Source organism: Balearica regulorum, chromosome 5 (assembly GCF_011004875.1).
Source record: "Balearica regulorum gibbericeps isolate bBalReg1 chromosome 5, bBalReg1.pri, whole genome shotgun sequence".
Taxonomy (NCBI): domain Eukaryota; kingdom Metazoa; phylum Chordata; class Aves; order Gruiformes; family Gruidae; genus Balearica; species Balearica regulorum.
In genome coordinates this window covers 6,152,800-6,180,657 of record NC_046188.1, presented here as the reverse complement: position 1 = coordinate 6,180,657, position 27,858 = coordinate 6,152,800, and the positions used below count along the sequence as shown (strand labels likewise).

The following is a 27,858-nucleotide window of genomic DNA, read 5'->3' as shown; positions in this document are numbered from 1 at the left end:
ACTGGCAGATGTGTGGAGGAGTGGGAGTGGAAACTATTTTACATTTCGTCTGCTTTTGTGCTTTTGCATTTGCTGTAAGGGCCTGCAAGCTGGGTTCAGTCCCATTGAGATATCATAGAATCACTGAATGGTTTGGGTTGGAAGGGACCTTAAAGCCCATCTAGTTCCAACCCCCCTGCCATGGGCAGGGACACCCTCCACTAGCCCAGGTTGCCCAAAGCCCCATCTGACCTGGCCTTAAACACTTCCAGGGAGCCAGGGACAGCCACAGCTTCTCTGGGCAACCTCTGCCAGGGCCTCAGCACCCTCACAGGGAAGAATTCCTTCCTTATATCTAATCTCAATCTCTGCTCCTTCAGCTTCAGGCCATTCCCCCTTGTCCTGTCACTCCCTGTCCTTGTCACCAGTCCCTCTCCAGCTTTCCCATAGCCCGTTTAGGGACTGGAAGGTGCTCTAAGGTCTCCCCGGAGCCTTCTCTTCTCCAGGCTGAACAACCCCAACTCTCAGCCTGTCTTCATAGGAGAGGTGCTCCAGCCTTCAAATCATCTTCATGGCCTCCCCTGCATTAGCTCCAACAGCTCCATGTCCTTGTTATGTTGGGGATCCCAAAGCTGGATGCAGTACTGCAGGGGGGTCTCACCAGAGCAGAGGGGGAGAATCCCCTCCTTCGACCTGCTGGTCACGCTGCTTTTGATGCAGCCCATGATATGGTTGGCTTTCTGGGTTGTAAGTGCACATTGCTGGGTCATGTTGAGGTTCTTGTGTTGAGATACTCCTTCTTAAAATGAGATTAAAAATATTTTATTTATTTTTAACTGTACTTCGTACCACATAGGCTCTCAACCCACCATAACAGCCCTGCTCCTGCATTTCTTTGAAAATTAGCTTGCACATAAGAGTTCTTTATTCTTAAGCTGTGTGTGATGTGTCCCAAAGCTGGGTTGGCAAAAGGATGCTATCTTCAGAAGTGAGTAAATATTTTCTCGAGATGGGTACCACGAGAGTCCTTTCCACATTCCCTCCCAAAACTAGACAGATGTGCATACAGCTGCTTCTATAGCCTAGTACCAGCCTTCACAAAAGGCAGATTTCTGAGAGCTGCTGTTGAGTGCTGAAGACAAGCCAGCTTGAATACAAGAGGTAAATGAATATAACACCACTGACAACTTCCACAAGACTGATCCCATCCTAAACAAGCCAGCCTTGCATCCTCTCTATCTCAGCTCTGATAACCCTGCTCCTGCCAACAGGCCAGTCCACTGGCAGCCTCAGTTTGCTGAAATCAAAGTCTGTTGGAGCCCAAACCCCTTCCCTGGGAGGAGCGTGAGGGTACAGATATCCCTCCCACCTAAAAAAACTCCTCTTTCCTACAGATGCACCCAGCCCAGACCGCCAGATGTGTCAAGCAGAGCTCCATCGTATGGGCTTCCTGAGATGGGAACAAGGGCTTTTCATTACTGTACGAGAAGTAATTTGCTTCGCTTGCAGCTTCAGCCAAATCGGGCCACACATGCAGAAGTTTGGGGTTTACATTAGCATAACTCCACTGGCTTTTGCCAGACCGTAACAGATGTCCCCCATGTCTATGGCAGGTTGAGTTCAAGTCAAGCCCCAAAATAGCACAGATCTCTAGCAGTGAAAAGACAAAAGTTAATTCTTCCAGTTCTTTTACCATATGTTCTATTTTGGTATGTAGCATCTTGCAGTAGAGGGAAAAAAAAATCTTATATGCTGACATAGGCATTCATTATAAATATTTCAAGTCTGTCAGTCAAGCCTTTTTCATCTCACCACTTAAGGGAGCCTTCATCCACACAGAGGACCTCACTCAGAGCTTGATGTGAGTGTGGGATCTTCAGTGAGAAAACACCTGCAGGTGTCCACACCTTAATGCAACCTCCTCTTGGAAACCAGAGTATCTGCTGTTTAAAGGTGCAGCTGCTGAGAACTACCACAGGCTTTCCAAAGCGGGGGGAAGCTCAAGGAAAGAGCAGTTCCAACCCACAAAACAGAAGGTAGGATTTTGTCCTGAGGGCAGGCTACAGTTTCTAGTGCACTGTCTGCATGTCCCTCACATCACAGCTGTATATAGTACTGGAGATCAGAGTGTTGTTTTCCAGAGGAAGATGTCCCACCACAATGTTCTATTGCCCCTATCCAGACACAGTGACATTTCTCTAGTTTGAAGGTTTTACAGTTTTTTCCCTCCATTTTAGTTGCCCTTAATTTATCTACACAGGAGACCTGACCTCTGTGGGAATCTGTTTTCCTATCAGAAAGCACATTGGGGCATCCCACCCCTTCAAAAGCCAGCTCTTCCTTTGTATCTGCAGCTTACAGTGCTGACTGCACTGCAAAGTGACATAGCTGGAAAATGACACGGTGACACTCACATCAAGGAAAGGTGAAGTCCCCAGAAACACAGGCATCTGAAATCAATAGCAGCAGACCCATTTTATCTGCAGAAGACTTCCTCCAGGCAGGCAACAAGTGAATTACAGACATTTTCATGTCCCAGATCTATCCAGACTCAATCTTAAGCCTCAGCTTCACAAATCACTGCACAGAAGTGGAGCAGAGCCCAGACGCATCCCTTTAGCTGGTAGCAATACTGGGAAAGATGCATCCCTTTACATTGACATAAATCTCAGATCATCACAGCCACACACCAGAGGAACATGCATGGTCAGCTGCCACAGCTCAGCTATGGCTTAGCAAACTACACTTTTTTCTCCATCGACCATTCACAGGCACACAGTTTTCAAATGCAGTCAAAATTCAGAAGGGCTGTGCAAAGCCAGAGGAAGCAACCTTGATCCCGCAGAAGCTGTCACTGGTGTCCTGCCTCTGACTCAAACAGCTGCTGCAGAGAAAAGCTTAGAATTGAAAGATCAGCTGGGTAATAAATCATTAAAAAATAGTTCACCTAATAAAGATGATCCTTCCTTCAAAAGGCTTGGTGATTTATAGCTTGCGTATCACTAAATCAAATACATCTGTTCTCTCGCATTTTACAGTTTCCATTTTAACCACTCCTAGCACTGGCCTCCATGATAGCACCTGGCACAATGGACAGATATTCCCTTACCTCTGCAGTGATGCCAAGCTCTCCGGGGCAAGGAGGGGATCACCGTGCGAGGCCAGGAGAGGTGCACACCACGCAGCAGACACACACCACAGTGAGCAACCTACGTCTTTCTCCGCCAGCCCCTCTCTCCCACCATTCTCCTGACCCCACCATGGCTCTCCCACTTCCTAGCAGCATGACAACCTCAGTCCCCAGCCAGGGTCCCCTGCAGCAGCGGTTTCCCTGACATTACCAAATGGGACTCTCTCCATCAGCATTTCTGGACACTCGCAGTCCCGGATCTCTAACACTTCCACTAACAAACCCTCCTTTCCAAGCGCAGGAAAAGGGCTCTTCACCACCAACTGCATCCTTCTTCTTCCCAGCAGTTCTCCAGGACCACTGTGCAGGCAGCCATGTGCACTACCAAGGACTGGGACCAGCACAAAGTGCTGACCACATCCCAAACGCACCACGTGGGGCCCAAAACCCCCTCACTCTTCCAAGCTATCTGTCTGTTACAGGAACAGCAACAACCATCCCGGGAGAAGAAAAGCTCCTCCTCATCCAGGGGTGTTGTGCCTTCCCCCCAAAAGGGTCACTCTCACCAAATAGGAGGTGGCATACAGAACTAGGAAAAGGTGAAGTGTTTTCCCTAGCAACAGGAGAGGCGTGTAAGTGAGCGGGAGTCCTTCGCTGTGCCTGCTCTGGCACACACGGCTGCACTGATTGCAGTCAGGGCAATGAGGGAGCCAAGCTGTAATGAGTATCCTCCAGTGAGATAAGGTAAATTCATGCCACAGTCTTCCAACTGAATAGCTGTAAATACAATCAGGGCTGGATTTCAGCCAAGGCTGTGTTCAGCTGACAACAATTTACAATTAGAAATGAGGCACAGTTTTCTTTTAAATAGTGGGACTGCATCCCCAGGGCTGCAGGGGATTTTCCATTGCTGGCATTATTTAAACTGAGATTGGATGTCATACAAGATGATAGAAATTATGTTGGATGAGTTGATTACTTTTTGACTGTATCAGCCACTACCTCAGATACTAAAGGCTCATGCAAAGAGCTCTCATGAAATAAGAGCAGAATCTTATTTTTTAAGATTACCTTTCCCGTCCACATAACTAAGCACCAGAAGAGCCTAGATAGAAGGTTGTGTTAAGTGATTGATCAACCCTGTGGCTCGCCGAGAGATTTCAGCTGTGGCAGGCATCTCAGTGCACTGATAATGCTGCTATCGTGGCTTTGGGCTCACCTGCACTTTTCACACCACCCCAGTGGGACTCTGCAAGCCATAGTGGAGAAGGCAGAGAGCTTCGCACACCCACACCAATAAACACTGGCTGCTCTCATGTCCTTTTCTCTGGGGACCCTGTCCTACTTGCAGGAGGAGGAAGGAGCCCCCACCGCTATAGGTAAGGGATGGGGCAGCACAACTAAGAGATCAGGGGGATGGACCAGACACTGTGTCCCAAAGCTCCAGATGATTGGGGAAAAGAGGGGAGTGAGGAAGAGGGTAATCCACATAGCCCCACTGGGTCCAAAGTGCTTGTGTTTGTCTCCACCGAGTTATAAATTTTGGCTTGCACCAGTGAGTCTAACCAAAAAAAGCAACCAAATAAATACTCATTTGCTTCTGCAAATCCTACATCCCTCTCTGGAAACATGCACACAAGTAGTTACACCCCAGTCACCACCACCTTCTGCTCGAGCCACCGACACCCCCAACCTTGCAAAGCTCCTGCAAACATCAGCACCCCTTTGCACCGGGGCCACATCCCAGCCAGCAGCCCACCAGCTCCCAGGGTGTGCAGCCCCTCCTGCACCACTGCCAGCATTTCAGGCTGGGACCTGGCCATGCCAGGGAAGGTACTGAGGGTGTCCTGGAGGCAGAGCATGTCCTTGTCTCTCCTTCCTCAGGGGTCAGTGAGCGAGGACCAAAGCCAGTGGTGCTGGAGGAGGCAGAGGCCCCAGCTTGGCCCTGGTCCCAGTTGAAGACATGATGTAGCAAGCACTTATCTATCTAGAAGAGGTCAGTCAAGTGCCTCCCACTTAATATTTAAAAGCTGTTTCTCTTTTCAGCCCCAGGTCTCTGGAGTGCTCGTGGCTCATAGCACAACAGACCACATTCACATTTTTCAGATGTGTATAAATGTTAAAAATAACCTGCCAGGTTTCTCTTCAAGCAGAGATGAGATCAAGCCTCTGAATAGCCCATTGCGACTCCATCTCAATTTGTGGTGATCCTTGGGGTAGAAGGGAAGGGCAGGGGGAAGAGGTAAAGGTATTTTATAATGGAAAAAGTGATGAAACTGCCTGTCCCCTCCTCGCCGCTCTGCACACCGCTGCACAATCTCCTTGCTGGGTGAAGAGCTGTGTTGCGGGAATGGGTCCACAAAAGACTCAAGGAAATTTACATCATTGCTGAGCAAGGGCAGCTGGTCGCAAGAGGCAGAGTGTTACCAGGCTATGTGGCTTGAGATGGGACCTGATTGATTCCTGTTGCAGAGTAGCCTGCTCTTGCACAATATTGCTCCTTTAGCTGATTAAGCAGGAATGCAGTTTGCAGCAGGAGAGTTACGCTTGCAGTCCTGGGGAAAAGAAAAAACAACAGGAGGAGGAAAGAAGATGTTCCTATTGCTTGAAAAGACACCAGGGACGGGTGTTAAGATCATGGCTCTACCTGTGCACCACTTCTGTCCGGGTCAGGGCTTTGGGAACACGAAAGGGTAGATTATACAGGCACAAAACTGCAACAGGACTCAGAGAAAGCTGCAGCGGCCTCAAGAAGCTGGTACCCAGGCACCCTGCTCTGGGTCTGGGTGGCAACCGAGGCTCTTGGCTTTGCACATACCATGAGGGACAGGGCAAGGCGACAGCCGCTCAGGCAGACCCACCTGCAAGGTTATTGAACCTGCATTCTTAGGAGTCACATTTTACTGTATTCTCTGGATAACTGAGGAGGGGCATAACTGTTGCCCCTACTGCTACAAACGGGTTTCTGGAAGTTGAAAGGAGTTCAAGAACTGATTTTTTTTGTTGGGCTGGGAAAGATTTTTGAGGGGAGCTCACCTTTTGCAGTTTCCATACCACTATTTGTTCAATAAATCTCATTGCCAGCTGGATCAGGCTTTAAGATACCAGACAAAAGCCTGGATGCATTTCTGTATTGGAAGCCTGACTCCTGGGTGATGTGAGAACAGGAAGAAAAGGCAGGGCAATGCTGAAGGGCCTCATATAAACAATGGGAAGAGTGAGGAGGGTGTATTTCTGGGTATTGCCCCATGCTCGTATCAGCACAGCCTGCCCCAGAGCCCCTTCAAAACCCAATGCCCTTTGCTCCCTTACTGCAAGTCCCACCAGGTCAGCAGACAGCTGGTTGCCTGGGACCACGTACAGGAGCACGGTGCTCACCGCAGCACCGGCGGCTGCCTGTCAGCATGATGGATCAAGTGAGCCAGCAGGATCGACCGCAGCCAAGTTCGTGCGTGCGACAGAAAATGCTCAGACCAGGGGCCGAGGCCAGACTGTCCGAGCATCTCAGAAGCTGGCCCTGGAGAAATAACTCCATGGACCCACCGACCTGTGCGGCCATCAAGTGCTTATTTGTTTAGTTGGGGCATATTGCTCTGCTCGCCAAGAGAAATCTTAGAGGGTGTTTTCTTTGTACTGGCTGGGAGGAAGGAGAATTTGTGGAAGATCCAGAAAAAGAAAGGAAGTTCTGTGGTTTGGTTTTCTTAGGGGGTTTCCCCCCTAGAATTTATTTTTCTTTCAGTTTGGAGAGATAAATCTTCTCTCATGCTCCACTTCCAGACAGAGCGGGAACAAAGGACAACAGACACAAGACAGAAGGAAATCACCTCGTGACAAGAGAGACAGGAGAAGGTCAGGCCCAGACTTCTCAGAAGAACAAAAAATGCCCATCAGTCCTGCAGACCAGAAAGAAACAATCCTCCTCTCCCCATTGCCGTGTCCCTCCTCAGCAAACCCTCCCCCAAAACGTGGCAGATTGGAGAGAGGCCAATCATTGCCTCATCAGCATTCAGCAGCACCGCCACAGCATGTGGGGGACGGAGGCGGTGAGCAGGGAGAAGGCAAGGCATGGCTCTGCCTTACACGTGCCCTCTTCAGCCCTGGACCATCCACACCACGGCATGCTCAAGCTCCTGGCACAAGGCAAAGATCACAGATGGCCCAGAGGGGCACATGGACACGGATGACACACTTTTGCATGCCAGCCCCTGCCAGATGCAGCATTCGGGGTTTGGAAAATGGAAGGGGGAAGATGGATGCACAGATTGGCTCAACTGTATGAATCCTCCCCACAGAGGCCAACAGAATGACCCTCAGGTTTCCTATTCCCTTCCCAGCTCTGACTTAGTGTCAGCTCTTCTTCCTCACTTCTGCACTGGGTGGGAGACTGGAGTGTGCAGGGGAGAGGACAGAGGGGAAGGGAAGGATCGCTTGTGCAAAAATATTTGCACACTGACACGGGGACACACAGATGCAGGATCTGTGCAGCATTAGCCCAAGTGCTTTTGGCCAGGGAACTTCTTATAGTAGGTGCTGCTGATGGGGCCAAGCACTTGCTGCTCTGCAGTCCCTTGTGCAGTGGAGGGACTGGCTGAGACACTTCTCTGTCACCTCTCATGCTGGTACAGGTGGCAGCTGTAGAAGCAGGAGCAGGGCTTTGGCTGATTTCTGTGTGGCAAGTTTACAGGGACAGCTAGAGCCAGTCACAACATCACCTCTCTCCTGACACCTGAAAAGACATGCCATCCTCTTTCCCACTCAGTCTATCAGCAGCAAAAGGGCCAGATGGCACCTTCTAGCTCAGCATATTTCTGTGGGCTAGCAATGACCTATGGGAGCCCTGACGTGCAACTGCAGCACCCAGTTTTCCAAGCATCCTCCTGTTTAGGTGCTAAGGGCTGTGTGGCTTCAAGGTCAGAGGAGGTCAGATGCATCAAGCCCTGTGCAACTGGTTAAGATGTCTTCCTATCTTGCTCTCTCTGAGTCCTGGATCCCAGAGCTCTGACACTGCCTCTGTACCCATTTCTTCTGTCTCAGACCTCACTGAGATGTTGGTGCCAGGCTCTTCATCTCCTTCCCTTTGTGCTCCATCCTGCATCTCTTCCTGCCTGTTCAGCTGCCATCTCTCTTTCATGTCTCACCTGATCTTCAGCCACAATCCCTGGCAGAGTCCATGTCTTCCAATTTCCACCCTAGATTTGCTCCAGTCCAGCTCCCACCCTGCAATCTCCATCTCCAGGGCCGATTACCTGTCATGCCAATTCTCAGGACCCATTGTCCAGCTGCATCCTCCCAGTCACTTTGAAACAGCCAGCTGTGGTCTTTATTTTCAAGTCTTTCCTCCCTTGGCCTCATGACTACGATCTCTCCTTTTTATTTCCCCAACTTCTTAGTCACTCCTTGTGCTCCCCAGAATTACGCTGTGAGCGGTGTCAACTCCCTTCTGAGACTGTCCCTTACCAAGATGCCTACAAAAAGGCATGAATAAGACTAGTCATGTGCTAAGACCTCTGGCCGTTCAATACTTTCTCATTATTTCATTGCACTTCGCACTCTGTCTGTCATCTTCTGAGGGCTCTTGTCTTAAGCTATGATGCAGCTATGGGCTGCTTTCTGGCACACAAATATCCTTTCATTTGGAGCAGCCCGTGACAGGGCCTCTTCAGCATGAGAAAAATTGTATATAAATAGCACACAATACACCTCACCCTTGTGATCACTGCAGGGACACAATTAATGAACAAGCCCATGGTACATAAAGGTGCATTCAGACTATGAATATCACAAGCATTTCAAAAAATATCCTGTGTTATCTTCGCACCATAGTCATGACTGGTGGGATTTATTTTCTCAAGCTCTTTCCAATGGCACTGTCCATCAGTCCTGTTATGAAGGTCTTGGTTGCTATTACAAAGGAAAATTTTGATTCATCAGTGGATTCGGCAGTAATTTTTATGGCTGTGGAGCAAGGAAAGTTGATTAAAAGAATCATATACAGAAAAAAGATCAGGATGCATCAACTGTTCCTCTCCCCAGTGATAGCATATTTGGCGTTTGTGTTCCCTACCCTGTGGCCATCTACAGATGGGGCAGAGTAGACCCTCTTGCCTAAAACAGCTGAACCACCATGCACAACACTTATCAGAGTCAGGATCAGAGCAAGCCCAAATTATTGCACATTAAAAAATATTTAACATTTTATTGTAGGGAGAGGGGTCAGCCTCCCATTGCTTGATGAACCATCAAGTACATCCTGCCAACAGCTGGAGAGCTAATTACAGCCCCACGCCTTCCCCACGGGACCTCATTCCTTTTCCCAGAAATGTGGCGGGGGGAGGTCCCCGCTCATACCAGTCTCCCCATGTAGGAATGGGGCTTGGTTTGTTTTTATGTTCTACATACACACAGAGAGCTGAGACCTGGGAGTCCATCTGAAGAAAAAAAAAAATCGGAAATGTTCAATGTGCATAAACTCTTTGTTAGCCTCTTTCCAGTTTTGTTTTTAATGGTTTGTCTCCTATTTTTAAAATCATGTTCTCTAGGACAAAGTGAAGGAGAGGGGAACCCCAGTTACATAGCTTTAAGTGGTGCCTCTGGAGCACATTATTTATCAGATGCTGGAGTTATAGGCAAATGCAAGCGGTAGGTTTTGGTGAAAAAAATTTTGAGATTTGGCGGTGAAGGGAATCTGTTAACCCCTTCTGAGGGATCTGAAACAGACAGCTTAAGAAACCAGCAGGTGATGTGGGTAGGGTTCTTTCAGAGGTCTTTACCTTGACAAAAATGTGGCAGGTTTCTACAGAATGATAATTGCTGTGCTTTTTCAGCCCTGATGACCTCTCAGGGCCCCTCAAGTGCTGCCTCCTGGCATTATGCCATGTTATAAGCACACACATCCCAGTTCACACACTCTCCACTGTGAAGTTTCCACCACTCTGCCATACAAACACCTTGACAGCAGGCTACAGTGTACAGGGAACCACATATATCAGCAATGCAGATGAAAGAAAACATGGTGCCCAGATATGCAAGTATCCTAATTCCTGCAGTATGGCTCACTGACTCTGATCCCCGTGCCTCAGCTCAAGGGGTTTGACTGTCAAACAGGACAGATCCTACTACTCTGAAGGGCAAGCAGAGGCAGTAACGAGGACTGCAGTATGGCAGACAAACTACAGACTCAGTCAAAAATTAAGAATTCTCCTCCCTAACAATGAGCCAAGGGCTCTGCTCCCCTTCTTAGATACCATTTGTGGATGGCGATGAGAGACTGTGGTTCCTCCCACTGGAACCAGCCACAGGCAAGGTGGTGGCTCCAGGGAGAGGCCATAGCACTTCTGCCAACCAGTGAGTCCAACACTGTCATTGCCTCTTCATCACCACCACCAAAGAGGTCACGATGCAACCTGCAGAGCAGAATGGGTCCTTCGAGGGGAGAGGGGATCTCCTCTGAGCCCTAGCGTGCATCCACAAGTGATTCCACCTCCCAGTAGGGTCCCAACATTGCTGTTTTCTTCTCTGTTGTGCTCAGCGCAAAGACAAGAGCTCCCGGGAACGCAGGTGGAGATCAGCAAAGTGCTGTTTAATATAACCACTCTTCAATACCATCTCCTTGAAAAATACCGGTGCGCTGCATCAACACACAGGGGTTTATTCGTATTAGATGACTGAGTCTGAGCCCACCACGCAGCAGGAATTTTTAATGTTATTGTTCTGCCTCACTAGCATTAGATTGAATGTCTACACCTCTATTTCTCTAAACGTTGCCCATGCTCAGATGCAGAGAGGCCTTTTCCTTTATGCATTATGCACCCTTGCAGTCTGTGGTGGATGTGATCAGAGCAGGTTAAAAGCAAGCCCAGCCCCACTCTGCCAAGTCTGTGCTTTAGGAATTGGAAATTGTTTACCATTGGCCATAATGGCTATTTCACACAAACACCAGAAGCTCAGATAGAAGCTATTGATAAAATATTCTGTTAGCACTACAGGGAGCTTGCTTTGATGGCCCAGCTGTGAGAACATTTGCAAATGTTATACATCACACGCCTATTAGAAATAGATGCGTTTGCTGAATTTTGAAAGAGCTGGCTTAACAATATGAGTATTACATGGAAAGACGCCAACGTGACACTATTACTACATCGTTATTTAAGATTTTAAGCACATCAGGTTAAAAGCATAGGCACTGTTCATCCAAGCATATGAAGGTGATGAAATCATTTGCACATCATCCATTCCAAGAGCCTAAGGACAGGATACTATCAGATCACCTGGCAGCATCTGATTCTTAAATTTTCTCCTGCTTTCACAGTGAGCCCAATCCCTTGTGTTTGCCAGGAAAACAGGTTTCAAGAGAAAAAGAATCCACTGTTTCCTTGGTTATTTGTTCCAGTGGCTAATCACTCTAATATGATACATGTGCAGCTTAATTCTGACTTGCATCTGTCTGCTGTCAGCCACAGGTCCTTGTTCTGTCCTTCCTGCAAGGTACCCAGGGGTTTATCTCCAGGGAGATGCTGCAGTGATAATAGAGGTCACATCACCATCTTCTTGCTGTGAAGAAAACAGATAGAGCTCTCTAAGCCTCATGGCGCAAAGCATCTTTTCCAGTCCTCAAGTCACTTCTGTGCCTCCTTTCTCCAGGGACTAATGTCCCAAGCTAGCTCTGCAGGGCAGTGAAAACAGAGCTCTGGTTTCTACTCCACATTCTGGTCCAGCTCTTCTGTGCTGCATGGCAATCTCCGTCACCATCTCCATGTCCTGGAGCATGACCACAGTGTCTCCAGGAGGTGACAACCCATTTAGCACAAGTGACCTCTTGTTTCTCTCTGGATCTGGTACAAGGTGTTCAAATGCACACTGTGTGAACAGGTCTGGTTTGCCAAGGAACCCAGGTCACTGTTATTATCTTAACTACCTCTTGTCTAGTCCCACATTCCTTTCTCAAACTAAAAAAGATGCTTCAAATGTCACAGACCAGACAGATTAAGGCATCAGGGTTACAGCTTTAAAATCATGTCCAGAAGAAACTCCTATGCCATTCATTTCTTCCCTCTTTCTCCCCTTGGCACTGCCATTCATCACGTCTCTTTCTCTCACAGCCTCAGATCTTTCCTGCAAGAAGAGAATAAGAAAGAATGAAGGAAGCCTGGATGAGAAATGCTTGTGGTACATATCATCCACCTGTGTGGTAAATCTCTTCAGAACCAGGTATGTTCTTGCTGCTAGCTATTGGTTCTAAAATGTTAAAGGCAATAGGTGCCTTATAGCCTCCACTCCAACAGAAATTTGGTCTCTCTAGCAAGGTAGGAGGTAGGTGATGGCTTGTTTTGCATAGTCAGTGGAGCCTTTGGAATCAGCTCCTGTGAGTATCTTCCCCTCCACGATGGATGACCATCCCTCCATGTACAATGAATGTCTTCCTCTCCATCCATCCGTGATGGATGTCCATCCATCCATCCACAACAGGTGTTCATGATGGATGAAGATGACATGTACACACACAGAAGGACCTGGGACACCACATAGTGTGTCCCACCTGGGACACACTCAACCCAGGCGCTAGAAGCTGGTGGGCCGGTGCAACAACCAAGCAGCCGCCTGCGTCTGCACTGTGCAGCTCTGCTGCCGTGCTCCTCCGTGCGCACAGGCACGCTCTGTTGGAGGTGCGAGAGAGAGTGTCCTTTCAGCCCTTCTGCTTCAAAGTGGAGGGATGTTTTTCTGCGAGACTGCCACAGGGATTTTTAAACAGGCATCCCATTCACGCAGAGGTCAATTAATGTAGGCACCTTTGGTGGTATTTTCAGAAGCCCCCAGATACCAGAGGGTTTTGAAACACTGCCTGCAATCACAGAGCTGGGCTCTGTGATTACCTGGACCCACATAGCAGCACTGAACGCTAACTGGCCCCAGGTTTTGACAAACACTCATTTTGCTCTACTCTGTATATACCACCACCCTGCAAGAAAGAAGGGCTGGTGTAATTAGGGTCGCCTAATTTGCTGGTTGCTGTATTATCCATGCCCAGAAGCTCCAGGCTGTTTCCTTCTCACAGCCATGGTGATGAAAGAGCAACACTGTGCAAGAGAGCAGCAGTGGCTGTGGGAGACAAGGAGACACTGTGATGTTAAACCTATTTTTTTCTCGCAGCCCAACCCCATTCCTCTGTCCCTTGAAACATCCTTGCTCTGAGTGCCAAAGCGATAGCATCAGAAAAAACAACTGTCACTTGAATCTCCTGGAGAAAAAGGCCAAACCTCCCGTGCCCTCTGTAGAGTTTACATAGGGGGGAAAAAAAAGAAACCCAAAACATCACTTGACTCGGCAGGTCTGCTCCTGGGAACCCAGAAGGATGTTTGACCTTCTCCAGACAAGCACAGCAGTCGCTCTGCGCTTCCAGAGAAAATCTCTGCAGTTCTGGGAAGTTCGGGGAGGGATTCAGAGGAGGCACCGAGCTCTCTCAACCAGGAAACAGGAGGACAGGCTGCAAAACAGTTCCCTCCAGGGAAGCCTGGATGGGGAGAAAAGAAATAAAATTTTTCCCACACTGAGATTAACCCCAATATTGGTGTTTCTGGACAATAACTTTTTTGGGCAACACTCTTGGTTGGGCTTTGTCAGGAAAAGAAGGAAGAGCAGCTGAAACATTAACACTTCCCTCTATAAGAAGCCAATCAGACAGTCCTCAGCACAGACGAGAGCGGCGTTTCCTCTTGCAGTGCTGAGCCCTTGGAGATCCCTATGCAGATTTGGTACCAGCCATCAGGATGCTGAATGAAAGGGACATTTAGAGTGAGCTCAGACATGGGACAAATGATGCTAATGATAAATCCATCCCCCGACACGGGATGGACATGGATGTCCACAGCTAAAATAAACAAATGGTCTGGGCAAGCTGACAGGCTTGTTTAGATTCTGCTTGGAATAAATTGCAGTGCCCTTTGATCCCGTGATGTTTTTGGCGCCTGTGTTGCGCCCTAGCAGCAGGGTATATTTTTCTATCCCGAGGAGCAAGTGGATGCAGCTGCCTATAGGTGATTTATAGTAGGAAGTGATTCACAGGAAATCAAAGCTTCTCACACAGTAAAAATTGCTGTCTTTTCACCTCCACCATCAGTGCAATGATTAGAGCTCTGGGGACTTTGGTTGGGAAGATCAGCAAAGTGTTTTGTGCTTAGCATAAATCACTTTCTGCCATGACTCACAAAGGATGCTCACAGTGGGCTGCACCTGTCTGTACATCCTGATGCATGGGCATTGACAGCATTTGCATTCAGTCCCGTTCCAGGGATTTGAAATTCATATTTCTGTGCTCTCTGCAGCAATGCATGGTGGATTCGGGATTTGGATTTCCTCTATTAATCATGTCATCATTTGGGATTTGGATGTCCTGCACAACTTGTAGTTCAGAATGGGTATGAGCGCTGCAGGGGCATTGTCCCTGGCCATATACCCTCACGAGCTATGCCACACAAGACTGTCTTTTGTCAAATGTCTGAAGCATGTAGCAAAATTAGGGCTACATTCAAGAAAACGAAACCCTACCAAAGTATGCTTATCACTAATAATGCCTCTGGATCACCAGACATGTGATTTAGGAGCTGGTTACTGCCTCCAGTTTCTGATAACTGCTCACATCAGTCTCAGAAGCCAACGAAGCACTTGTTTATTACTGCAAAAACTTGAGACCCCATGGAAAATTCAGCAAATACCCCTGTGCTTCTAAGAGAAGATTTGGCTCCTGTTGTATCCACTTTGAGTGCAAAGCTGAGTCAAATGAGGAGGATTTGCCATCAGCATAATCAGAAACATGGTGAAAGGGAAGGATGGGATTAAGACTTGGCTGCTGGCAAGCATATGTCACTAATTGTGCGGAAATTTCTATGCTCAAGCTAGTGATAAAAATCAAATAAAAGAAGTGTGAAAACTCAGCTCTGGAGCACACGCCTGGCTAGTTAAATATAGAGGCGTGTGTACACAAACATACAAGTCCATGCTGAATGTTTATTAATGTTTATTAACATAAATAAAGGTCCTAATCTTAGCTAGTGAGCATCAGGGCTCCCACTCGAAACATTAAAAAAGTCAGCTATAGCCCCCCCAGCTCCTCCTTGCCTCCCCAAGATCCAGCTCCCAGGGAGAGTTTTCAGCCAGTCTGACATCTACACGGGCAGCATTTCCCTCTGTTAACCCATGACTTTTGCGCAGCTTACGTCTCCACAGCATCCCCCATGCTAAGCAGCAGAGCGGCAGAACTACTCTTCTCAAATCTTTCTGGGTTTTCCCCTGTTTTGTCCCTCAGACACAGACTGCCCCTCAGGGGGTAGTTAAAACCTGGGGAGAAGCTCCATTCTGGGGGGGGGCATTCCTGAAAACTGCCTTCAAGGTAGAGTGCTGAAGTCCTAGACTAGTTTGGGCCCACAGAAGACACCAGAGGAGGGACTTGGCGGAGCTGGGAGAAAGCAATGCTCTCTTACCATGAAGAGAAAGGCAGGGCAGGGAACAAGTGTGTCACCTGCAAATGCACCCTTACGGGAATCGGACCACATGCATAGGCATCGAGGTAAGGGGTATTTATAACCACATCCCTGGCATGGCCTTGACACCACTGAGATGTAGAAACTTAGCCCCACCGATTGCATTTTGCAAAAGCAAAATCCCAGCCAGCAGCAGCTAGATAGAGGAAGATCACAACAGTTACAAAAGCAGCAAACACGGTCCAGTGACACCAGTTGCATGGGCAGACTGGGACATGCATTGGTGCATCGCCATTAGTGCAGACCTTGGAGATTTGGGGGGAAGAAATCCAGTGGTATAAGCATAGGGAAGCAGAGGTGGCTTGTTTGTTCTTTTTGCAGAGGAGGCAGGATCTGACCCTACCTGAAGGCAGCAGAGGCTGTGGGAAGCACCAGGAAGTACAATGTGCTCCATCTTTCCTCTAAGCACTTAAGTGGTTTACTGTAATCAGGGCAGCAAGTCTCTGTTTTATTTTTGCAAACCACTTTCTTTGTAGTGGATATTTGGTCTGGGGAAACTTTTTCGTAGTCATTGCAATAAGTTACATTTATTGGCAGCAGTAGGAAAGATTCAAAACAACTCAGCAAACCAGGATTATTTCTCCAGCACAATAATGACAGGGATTTGAGAAATCTTGCCCCTGTGCTTTGTCTTTCATCAACATGAGACCAAAAGTGTTTCAGCCTGGGAAAATTCCAGAAGAGAAAATTGCAGCAGAAAGTCTTTTTCATGGCTTGCAAGAATTGCCTGTGAAAAGATATGCCCACCCTTTTCCACTGGGAAGCCTTCCTATTCAAGGTGGTTAGCCGTAGGCCTTTCCTCTAGAAAGACTGCTTGGTCCTTTTTTTTTTTCTGATCCATCCCCCTCTCACTGACAATATTGTCTTTCAAAACATACAGTATGTTTATTTGATCTTCCTTTATTTTAACTAGAGATTTGATTTCTTTCCTGATTGGGTGGGATGCATTTAATTAACAAAAAAAAAAAACCCAACCCAACCTCATTCATCCTCATGACATTGTAAACTATGCTGTAGTTGTAGGTAGATACAGGCATCCTGTTTTTCCCTCTCCGTATCTGATGAGGCCAAAGAAGCAGGAGGATAATCATGTCTTTAGGGTAGAAAAAAAATATGGATTTTTTTTTATAGACCAACACATATTTCTCCTCTGAAATATAGGGCAACGTTGCCAGCATGAGGCTAGGATGGGGATAGGAAATGAACAATCAGCCACTCTTCCAGAACTCTGTTCTGATCAACAGATCTGGGTCCCTTTAGCCTCTTCGGCATAGCTCCAAAATTGAAGAGAACAGAACAACTGCAAAACATAGCCCTGAAACTCCATCCAGTTCTCACAAACACACGCAAGTACATGTATTTACTGAGCAATAATTCAAGCACTCTAATTGTATTTTATAGCTCTCTTCCATGCAAGTCCTGAAGCAGACAGGCAGATACTACTTAGTCTTCATAGAGAGACATCTCTAAAACCTTCTCAAGTCACCATAGGTGGGATCCCATCTGAGATTAGGTGAACTAAATTTAGGTGTCTATATGTGAGCTAGGTGTCTAAACTCCTGTTACCACATCGTAAATATTAAAAAACTTCATTTTTTATAGTCTGACATATATTGAAATATAACATTGCCAAGTGAGACAGCAAATCAACAATGAGTATCTCCAAAAGGTGGTAAAGCATCAAGATAGATATCAAGAATTAAAAGCAATTCAAAAGAGGACACTTAAGAATAACTGGATACTGTTGAGGCACAAACATTTTGTCTGCTATTTTGAGAGGTTTTAATTCACATTGCAAAAAAAAAACCCCTCCAACATTTGGAAGATTGTAAGAGACCTTGTATTCCAGCCATAAATCCTTCTGCTGTACCTAAGAGACATGACTCTTGAAGAGGTTAAGTTCTTGGTAAGTAAAGTTCTTAGCAAGCAATCTTTTCCCACTGAGTTGGCCTCTTCAAGTTTCTATTTATGCTGCTAATGAGGTTCCCACAATCTCCGGGAAGCTGGTCTGAGTTCTAATTAAACAAGACTTGAGGAACTATTCTGCCAAAGTAAGCGCTGGATCTACCCACCCCATTGACTGAGTCATGCAGACTGGATAGATGCAGGCTGGAAATGTAAATCATATATTGACATGGAGAGTTATACTCTCCAGTGAGGGTGCTTTCTACAGCTGCGGCATTTATTAAACCTCTGCCATCATCCAAAAACAACACTCATAACTTGAACAGTCCCCAAGGCTAAGGAATCTTCCAGGACTCTTCTGGCCATGTTCTGATCAGGAGATCTGGGCTCCTCTGACCTCTTGAACATGGTCCCAGGCGTTAAGAAACAGGACCCTGGAAACTACAGCTCTGGGATTCCATCCAGTCCTTTACATAAAACACACATGCACATTTACTGGTAGTAGAATATGCTTGTGGAGCTGCAGTATTCCAGAAACAACCATGCCATAGACATGAGGACTACAAATGCCAGCTTGGCCTCAGGCGCAACGTGTCTCCATGTCCTTTCCAAGTCAATATTTATTATATGAATTTACTTATTATCGAAACCATTTTAATGGGTAAGTGCTAAAATGCTTTCACTCACTCCAAGTCAAAATGCCAAGCTATCCATTCAATGGAGGCCACAACTGTGTCCTCCCCATGAGTGTCACTGTAAGAAAAAGGGACCAACTGAAAAACACAAAACCAGCTTCTGTTTCACCCCCATAAGAAACACGTTTTCATAGCATTTTATGTCAGGTCCTGATGAGGGCCAGCAAAGAGCAAAGAGTGGAGTAACTCTCCAAAGAGACGTGTAGCAGAGACAAGATTAGTGTTTGTTCATCCCAGGCCAATACAAACCATCCAGTCTGTGAGCACTCAGGCATGTGACAGTGTCTGCAGACTCTGACCAGACAATGAAGGTTTTCCAGCCAGTGCTGTGAGAAAATGCCATAGTCCCCAACCTCTCCATCCAGACTGAGGAGGAGCAATCTTCACACGGCCTGCACAACTTAAGGAAAACAGCCTGTACATCTATGTTAAAGGGAGATGTTTTTACTCAGGCCAACCAAGAACAGTGATAGTGAATAGTATGTTCAGTTTTCTAATTATATCTTTCCATGGAGGGAAGCAGTTGGCCACGACCATGTTATGTGGCTGGAAGCATTTTCACCCCAGCTGGGGCTGACAGAAAGGGAACAAAGGAGAAAGTTCACATTCTGTCTTCTTTCCCCTATGCTAACCTCAGAAAGCCTGTGCCTAGCCCAGGCCAGGGGTGAAGATAAGTCCAGGCTGTGGAGGTGGTGACCTCCACACATTTGTGGTTCCAGTCCCCGCATTGCACAGGTCTGGTCAGAGGGCAGAGCACACTGAAACATCTCTCTAGCCTGCACACCTGGGCACTGCAACACGGGAGGAGGAAGCTTCTGGTGGACTCGCTGGGGTCTCAATCCCAGATGGAAAGAAGCTGTTATAACCACCTGAGAGCAAGGACTCCCGCCAGGCATGAGCGGAGAGGCTGAGCCACCCCTCGCTGTCAGCACTGACTTCGCGTTCAAACCTTCGCGCCTGCAGACCCGACTCATTTTTGCTAGGCCGCTGTGCACAATGAGTAACACGGCACAATGTTAGGTGCCAGGCGGCCTGTGCTTGTGAAGGACTGCGTGAGCTGATTGCAGTGCAGACCCCGTGGGATCAAACCGTTAGGGGCCATATAGACTGCAATAACACTGTGGAAACGTTCCTTTCTCCAGCAAAATATTTAAACGCTTTTTGTTGATAAAACAGTGTTATCATGGGAGCTGAGTGCCTTAGAGGAAATATTAACAGCATATGTGGTCAGATAAGCAGGAAGGCGTAAGCGAGGAGCTGCTGCGCTACACGGCTCGCTGCTTGCTCCTGCTGCACGTCAAAGCAGCTGCATGGAGAGGGACCAGGGGAAGAAATGTAAGGAATCAGTGGCAAATGTTAGCAAGACTCAGCTCTGGAAATGTCCTGCACGGTAACAGCAGCAACTGGGGAGCCCAGAGGCACAAGGCTGTTCAACCCAGCCGCTCCACAGCCTTCGTAGACCCAGTCGAGGACCTGCTGGCATCAGTGGATGGACTCCAATCGACTTGGCTGGGGCTTGAATTGGGCCCTTTAGGAACCGAGACAAAGGACTAAGCGTCTGACTTTAATTGATGACTCATCCATCACCACAGCCCAAACTCCTCTTGACAAGTAGAGGGAAAAACCCACAAATTAAGTGACCATCGCCTGCCTTCTCCTTTCTTGCTGATTGTAAAGGAGAACTTTTGACCTTTCTGCCTCATACATCATGGCTTGGCAGGAGCTGGTTGCTCACCCCGGCTGAACTGTGCCATGCATGTAGCCCCATACAAGAGGTGCCTTTCACGTGCTAAATGATCCTTTCCTCCCCCCGCCTTTGCTCTACCACAACAATATAGAGAGGGACAATGGCACAGCTCCATGGCAGAAGGAGGAGGCTCTCATTAGAAGCCTCTCGTTAGGGATGAAAGACTGGCTAGATCATCCTGCTGTCATTTTTGCTTCATACTGATTTCCAGAAGAGGTCTGGTGGGAAGCATAAGTGTTATCCTGAAAGGCTTTTTCCCTCCAAGCAAGCTCACCAGCAGCAAACTCACTTGCACAGGGCATGGTTAGGATGCTGGCAGTGGGGACAATAAAAGGCTGCATGGGACTGGGCATTACAGAGGTAGCCAGCAGTGCGCTGCGGACAGGACAGGAATTCAGAGAGCTCTTCAAGGACTTGAGGCAGGCTTTGAAAACCTTAAGCTTACCCTCCATTAGTGGGGTCAATCACATGCCAGGCAGAGTGGCTGGGATAAGCCCCCTGCAAAGTCCCCCAGTGGCACAAAGGCCAGTAATGCCTGTGTAATGGTGCTTGGGCTGCAGCCCAGGGGTGCCTTTGAGATGCGCACGTGGAGGCAGGGCTTCTTGGCACAAAAATGGGCTCTTCCTCCAGAAGTGTCCGTGTCTAAGACAACACCGCTCTGCCAATAACCGAAGAAGAAGGCACGAGTGCTTCGAAAGCCAGTGAAACAGATACGTTCCTGTTACCAGGGAGCTGGTAATTACTGGGGAAGGCAAAAACGTGCAGGCAGCTGACTGCAAAGTCAGGCATTTGCTATAAAATCCTTCCTACAACCCTATGCCAAAATATTGTCTAAAGGCAGCATTTCTTGTACGAGCCACATGTCCCATTGTCCCACCAGCAGCAGAAAAATTTTGGAACAGAAGCCACCAGTCATGTGTAGATATTGTGCAGGGGAAGTTTTGCTTGGTTTGAATTCAGGGATGAATTGGGAGACATTTCACCTCTGCTACAAGGGCCATGAAGATAACGCATAAGATGGAGAGATCTCAGATCATCCCCAAATTGATCTTCACCCCCTGAGCTAGGTTTTTATTGTGACAACTGAAAGCACATGTTGCTTAAAAGACCGTATTTGTTGCATTACAAACCAATACAACAGTGCAAAAATTTAATCCATTTGCTTGGTATTTTACCTTGAAATCACCCTGCTTTGTACCTCAGCTTGCTCTGCACCTATAAATTTGGGAATCAAAGCCTGAAAACCCAAAGAAGGTAAAATAAAGGGAACCTAAAATGGATAGCTCAATACTTTTAAAATGTTGAGCTTTTATAGCAATTCTAAGAGGTAGATGGGGCTCCATTCATTGCCTTTTACACCCAGACCATGATCAGATCAGCACTCTCAGATCCTCTGCAGAGCTTCATGTCCAAGCAAACATCCTGCTTCTGCCAGCTCACCTTGGCCCCACTCACCCAGTCCTGCAGAAGCATATGACATAGCTGCTGCTTCCCAACTCTGCTCCATCGACCACTCTACCAGCAAGAACAAGCCTTGCTTTTGAGCTGTGGTGTTCATTTAACACACCTTCACTTTTCCAGGAACACACCTGTGTCTTTGCAGCCTCCTTGGAGGGCTCCGCAGCCCATGAAGGGCGGAAGCAGGCTGCCATGTGGAAAGGCTGTAATCCCCATTTTTATGACCTTCCCTGCAGCTGCAGATAGTCGCTTGTGTGCTTTGCGCCCTGTGCTTTCTCAAAACAAGCAATTCAAGCACCAGTTTGGGCTAAAGGCAGTGGGGAAGGGAAAAGTATCCCTAAGCACAATGAGGAAATTCAACATCGCTTCCACTGCCACCAGTGCTCTACGGGTCCCTGCAAGAGGTCTGAATGCCTCCACCAAGGCACTGACCCATGTGCGCTAAATTACCATGAAGCACAGTTTCCAACAAGACAAAGATGACTCCAAATGCATCTCTGAGGCTGCTGCTTTCAGCACATCTGTCCTCTTAGCCCTCTTCCTCAGACAAATGTTTCGAAACCAAACAGGTCTCCAGCCAAAACCTGTCCTGCTCAATGGGCACCTGCTAAACACCACAGCCAAATCCTGCACCTTCCCCATCCAGACCTGCTGGGTTAACTCACAGCTCCACTTATCTAAAGCCAGCCCAGACCACCAGCACCCATCAGTGTGCTCCATGGCCAGGTGGGAAGCACTGGCAGTACTGCTGTCTGCTGCAGGGTAAATACCAGTCCTTAAACCGTGAGTGACTCACGCAGAAAAATCTGACTGTCTGGGCAATGCTTTTTGCAAGCACTTCCACTGGAGCTAACGCAGAAGGAAGATAATAAGCAAAGCAAAGCAATCACAAACTGAGTTGCTGGCAAACATAGATTAAACACGTTTTAGTCTCAGTCATATGTGAAACTTTTAAGACACTTGTATAAGGCATTTTCACTGGTCAAAGTCTTACTTAAGGCCTGCAGGGAACAGTATCAGAGATGATGAAAAAAGTGGGAAGAAAACAAATCGCCCGTAACTAGATTTTGGTTAAGTGGGAGAAACAGAACCTGTGGACCAATCTCCTTAACTGGGAAATCAGACCAGAACCTGCTGAAAAAAGCCCTTATTTCTGAGATGCTTAAAAACCATGGTCAGATCCAGCTCCCTGTTTTGCAGCTCTGGTAACGGTGCATTTGAAGGCAAGGAGCCATGCAGAGCTGACGGCACTGTCGGAGCATCCCGGTGGGATCACACCTTCCAGGCTGCAACACCTGAGCCGCAGATGAAAGAGCTGAGCTTGCAGCTGGGCAGCCAGGTTTGTATAAACATTCGGTGCCCTCTTCAGAGGGGCCATTACATCCCAGTTTGATAAATGTGTAGAGGGAGAACCTGGGATGTTGCTCTCCAGCTGAAACCTCCTTTTTCAAATCCAGGGCTGCTGGCCTGAACTCTTATCAATCACTCGGTAACGGTGGTGTGCGCAGGCTGTAAGGATCCAGTAAGGGCAAATCCCCAGTCTGCCGCAGATTTGTGTCCTGAAAACTGATACAATCCTGAATGAAACAAAGGAAAGAAGGGGAAAAAGGTTTGGTGAAAGAAGATGAAGGCATCTGAAAAAGCTGAGGGCTTGGGGGAGCAGGGGAGAAACGTTTGTCACTGTGTGCAGAAAAGACAGCATTGAGAAGAGAAATGGCAGATGGGATCCTCTAAGCTTCATGCACATAATAGTTCCCATCATCTTCTAGTGAGGGACCTGGAAGTGTGGGAGAAAATCAAACAGTGGTGACACTGGGGTGGTGTGCTGGAGCTATTTCCACTGCGGGGAGTTCAGCCCTCAGTTCATACAAGGGGGAGAGAATCACTGTTTTTATGGGCTCAGAAAAATGCATGAAAATTTTCACACACACCCCTAAAAAGAATAGCCCACGAAGCTCTGCCCAGTACCTCTGTGTCTGTGGACATGTCATTTCTCCAGGACAAAAATTAAAAAATTAAGAAACAGACCCTGCATTACTGCATTCAGGTCCCTCTTTTGGAGCATGGCCAGGGGCTAGGTGTCAGCAGCAGATCACCGCCGTGATCAAGAGAAAGCAGCTTCCAGCATCGATTCTGAAAGCCTGAAAAGTATTTGATACCTTGTCCAACGCCCCCCACCTCCATCCCCAAAGCTCCTTGAAAGAGAAACATCTGTTCCCTCAGGACTTTCACTCCATGTCATATGGCCACTGCTAAGTGCCTGTCCCCAGGCACAGCGAGGGTCCTGCTGCTGATAAAGAGGAGAAGGGGGCTGGGAGCCCAGCTGGGGGCAGAGAGCCCTCTGGACCACGGGGGATGGAGGCGAGATGAAAGGCGTGTGTATTTTCCCAGGTGATCCCAATAGCATCTCAAAGCCTCGGCTTTCTCGCTCTGGCTTTAGCTCCAAAACAAACAAACTGGTGCCAATGTGAATATGCCGAGGGCTGACTGATTTGAGCCTCTTGTTGTGTTTTCACAGTCAGCAGCCGACTGGAATTCAAAGGAGAAGGAAAAAGAAAATAATAATAGCAGATTGATAAGATTCCCCAACCGTTTCTGGAAAACACAGGGCTTAAGTCCCAGCCAGGCTGTGCGAAAAACGGGCCCAGAGAAGCCAGGGCTGTTCCAGCACGAGAATATCAAAGCTAAAAACAAGGGGAGTTGTCCCAGCAGGGATCAGTGAGATAGCGGCTCGTTTTCTCTTTCCTCCTGCTGCACCAGATAAGAGCACATTTTGGGGACATTTAGACCTCCCAGGGCTGCAGCACCATCCAGCAACCCACCAAAGCCAGCAGCACAGATTCCAGCGCTCTACCAACAAGCCTCAAACGTCTCAGGTCAGGAGGATCTTCCCGTGGGAGCGCATTGGTCCCTGTGCATCTGTGCTGGTATTTCTTCTGCCTGCTCGGAGGGGGCTGAGTGTTCTCAGGCTTGCAAATACTGCTGGAAAAAAGGGACATGGGGACACCTACTCTGCCATTCCCAGCTGCACAGGTGGAAGACTGTGTTTGTGTGTGATTGCTGCAAGAGCTGCTCCCCACGCAGCTCACAACCCCAGTCTTTTCCCATCACATGAAACGAAATCCAGCAGCCTCCCCAATCTGCTGCGCAGCTCAGAGATTAGTGTTTCTGTTTCAGACCTAAGGAAAGACTTAATGTACTCAAAAACTTCTCTCCTGCCCCCCCACCACACAGTTATACGATCTCAGCAAAATAGAGGCTCCTCTGGCAAACCTCTCTTCAATCACAGCCTTCAGGAGTAGGAACAAAGTGGGATTAAGCAGGAGAGAGCAGCTGCACGCTGCACACCAGGTCTGCACGCAGGGCAGGCTGCTCAAAGGCAACACCGCTCTGACACCCACCGGTGCCTCCCAGAGAGGAGAGGAGACCTCCGAGGCCACCAGAGACAGACAGACAGACAGGAAAGGGACAAGGAGCTGGAAAGCAGAGACAAGCTGTCAGGCAGTTAACGAGGAGGGGAAGAGTTGATGAGCAAGAAGCAAAGGACCGAGTCTCCTTGCCAATTGGAAATGCCTGGCAGGCAGGAGGGGAAGGGTGCGGGAGCAAAGACAGGCTGGCAAGACGAGGATATAATTAACAGGGTATCAGTTCCCCTAATAAGAGCGTGCTGGGATAGCAGCATGCTGGCTCCTTGCTGACCTGCATAAGCTTCGTGGGCTCTTTGAAGTCGGCTGCCTGCCGGGGCTGGGGCACACATAAACACACCCGCTGCGCGTCCCATCCCGGCGGTGGCACACGTCGTGCTGGCTGCAGAGCTGAGGGGATTATGAAGCGTTATGATTAGTCCCTGGAAATCCCTGCGTGTGTTTTGGCTGATGGCAGCCGCTCTGATAAAGTGTAAAGAAGGGGACCCGCTGGGCAAGTGCACTTTTACCATCTTCTGCCCTGGCTGCAAAGTGAATCAGCCTCCGAGGCATCTCCGAGTCTGGGAATTTCTGTTTGTGTCCTTGCCAGTCGCCGTCTTGCCTCATCAGACCCAGTTTTGGCAGGGAGAGGGATTCAGTGCGTATCTTAAATCTTTAAATCCTGGAGTTACATGAGTTATTAAGAGAAGCACAATGTTGGAAAGAAAATAGGAAAACCTGAACCAAATCTACCTCAGAGGTCTAAAAACAAAGGGGAGTAAAAAGGTCCCATGTTAACTAAAAGTCTTGTGTGACTCCTAGGTTCACTTTTGTTCTCGTGGGATGCTGCAGAGCTGCAATCCCACCCGCAGGACTGATATTGCAGGTGTCCACATGGCTGTGCAACCTTTTGCTGTTCAGACCATGGCTGCGTCCAGCTCCACTGGGCACAAGCTGATTGCAAATCCTAGCTCTGGAGACCTAGAAGCTATTTACAGGGATGGCTGAGAATCACCCATCTCTGCTATAAGTACGAAGGAAAGGACAGTGAAGCTGTGGTCTCTCATGTGGTGGCAGGGATGCTTCAGCTGAGTCCCCCATCCCCTGCCCACCAGCTCTGCCCACATCAGGGAATAGATATGGTTTGGGGGGAAAGCCTCGTTTAAGAGAGAAAAAAAAAGGGGGTTTTTTGTCACCTGGATGATCTCCACAATCCACTAGCAAGATAAAAAAGGCAGAAGTGAGCAGCTGGAAACGCGGTCTTTGGTCTTTAAGAGAGTGTTAATATAGTTGTGAAACCACAGCCTGAGGGGACATGTCCCTTCATCACAATTCATTGCCCATCAGGAACAGGGGACATTTCTCCCGCTCTAGTGAGGGGTGGGGATTTCTGACATGTCCTTACAAGGCAGCCTGTCCCCAGACCATCCCCCCCATCAGTCTGCCTGGAGACAGTCAGGGACCAGGGACACATGCCACCCACAACAAATGAGCATGTTTCGGATCATGTCCTATTAAAAGATCAGCAGTACAACATGGAAAACAATTAAAAAATGACAATAATGGATGAGTTCATTCCACCCTGTCTGGAGACGCTGTTTGCCATTCCCAGGGCCAACCTCTGCCCTGAGGACCCAGCCTCCAGCTTGCAACCCACTTCCAGGGGGGAGCCCCCCTCCTACCAGTGGGATCCTGTTGTGCTCCCTTGTACATCCTACAAACCCTGCTTAGGGTTGCGACCCTGTGTTTAGGAGAGTCAGTGGCCTGGGCTTTCCGCACAGGGCAGAGTTGTTTTGACTTCATTCAAAGGGAACAGAAATACAGTCTGCAAATGTAGCCATCTAGGAAAGGATCCACTTTTGTTTCCTAAAATTTAGCATCCTCCAGCATCCAGTCTAATAGCAAGCATTATTCTGCATTTTGAGCCAGCCCAGATCTAATCATTTACAACAAAATAATTCATCTCCCTTACCCTGCCCAGTAAATACTCCCAATATGTCGCTTCAGTGTCAAACTTCCCAGAGTCATTACCCTCCCCAGCATCAGACTCCCCGGCGACGTGCAGGGTAGCCTGAGCCAGAGACTCCTGCCACAGTCAGCAAACGAGCGTGTTTTACATTAGGCACATTAAGAGGAACGGTCCTATTGCAAGGAATATTAAATTAAAGGAAAACAGCAAGGAGAAGGATTCAATGCTGGTTACACACAGAGGAACAGAGGACCAGACCTAGATTTAAAGCATGTGGAAGCACACTGTAATTTCCTTGGTCTATTTGAGCTGTCTAAAGTTACAGACGCAGTTATGGTTGTTTTTCATAACTCCCGGGACCGATGGCAAATTCACTCTTATGTTATCTCCTTTGCTTCTCAGGGCAGTCATGTTATGCCATAAAGTCCTTTACCCCATGAATCTAGAAAGGGAAATCCTCTGTGGTCCTACACTAGAGCTCAAACGAGCAGCACAGCCTTGCTGAAGAAGTGTATGTGTGTGTCTGTGAACGTGCATTTGTGTGTGTAGGTGTTATCTGACGCATCTGCCGGTGCAGCAGCCCAGGGCTGTGAGGTTTCTTGCCTATGGCACAGCACCAGTGCTGCAAGCCTTGCACTCAGACCCCAATAAATCAGCAAACCTGTCCTGTCTCCTCACCCGGGCAGACTCCAGCTGCATCACCGCCACTTGCTCCCCAGCTAGTCCCCCCCCCCCGCAATCTTTGCAGACATTCCATGTATTTTTTCCTCCCCTCCAGGCTTTTCCCACCTCCTGTCAGCCTGTAGTACTTGGGGAAAAAAAAATGAGATTCCCCTTCCAGGATTTACTAATACCAATACAAAATGCAAAACCACCAGCACTTCTGGATCATTGTCTTGCCACATGGGATGGCTCAACCACGAGCAATGCTCGGGGCTTGTGCAGAGTCTCTCATGCTGTGTGGGAGCAAGGCAGCAGCAAGACAAACCAAAAAGCTGAAAGTAACACCAGGAAAAATGGGGAGAGAAAGATTTTCAA

At 48.1% G+C, this 27,858-nt stretch overlaps 1 long non-coding RNA gene across 1 annotated transcript in view; it reads right to left on the bottom strand.

Moving 5' to 3' along the window:
- The window catches only part of LOC142601970 (uncharacterized), a 70,144-nt gene that overhangs the window by 38,853 nt on the left and 3,433 nt on the right, over positions 1-27,858 (bottom strand). The gene's annotated exons all lie outside the window — the stretch shown is intronic.